The sequence below is a fragment of the Frankliniella occidentalis genome, unplaced genomic scaffold (genome assembly GCF_000697945.3).
Source record: "Frankliniella occidentalis isolate FOCC.00 unplaced genomic scaffold, Focc_3.1 Scaffold564, whole genome shotgun sequence".
NCBI lineage: Eukaryota > Metazoa > Arthropoda > Insecta > Thysanoptera > Thripidae > Frankliniella > Frankliniella occidentalis.
The window spans coordinates 38535-39202 of NW_026267680.1; the positions used below are offsets into that span (position 1 = coordinate 38535).

General features: G+C 57.5%; 1 protein-coding gene across 4 annotated transcripts in view; it reads right to left on the reverse strand.

The window, feature by feature from the left end:
- Positions 1-668, reverse strand: part of LOC113218127 (G protein-activated inward rectifier potassium channel 3-like) — a 14935-nt gene that overhangs the window by 9987 nt on the left and 4280 nt on the right. The gene's annotated exons all lie outside the window — the stretch shown is intronic.

Below are 668 nucleotides of genomic sequence, written 5' to 3' on the forward strand. Positions count from 1 at the left end.
CCCACCCCGCCCCACCATAGAGCGACGGCTAAGGCAGCCGGCCGATGTTAAGAGCGGCCTAACCTCACCTAAGCTCAAACGACGGCTTTAACATTGCGAAACTGCTGCCGAGTTCGGCCTATGCGCGCTTGCATGGCACCTGGTAGGTAGGCAACATCTTGTCTGCAGTGCGTGTGTGTACTGCGTGGTGGCCTACCCCGAGTCTCGCAGGCGCCGAGCTCATGTAAGTTTGCCGAATGAAACCGAGGAAAAAAAAGGACGTACTTTCTGGACGATCCCTATGACGGGGGTGCTGTTCCGACCTTAGAGCGCCAATACTTGGTTTGTTTTCCATGCCAGTGTTGATGCTGCGGTGCCACTGATGACTGGTCCTGGGGTGCGAGCGAGTCGGCGGGTTGAAGGCTGCTGGCCACGCGGCCGTGGAGCGCGGCGGGGGTGGTACTGTAACGTGCACTGCCCTCTCCGTGACGTCAAGTGCAGTCTGAGAATCGCGCCTCCTCCTGCTTCAGTGCAGGAAAATGTTTGCTTCCCTTGCCATCGCCGCTTTCGTTAGAGAGAGAGAGAGAGAGGGGGGGGACCCTTCTCGACGAATCATTCTCCGGGAAAACATTGACGTATCAAAGTTCGAACGGCCACAGACTCAACGGTTTAGAGAGAGAGAGAGAGGG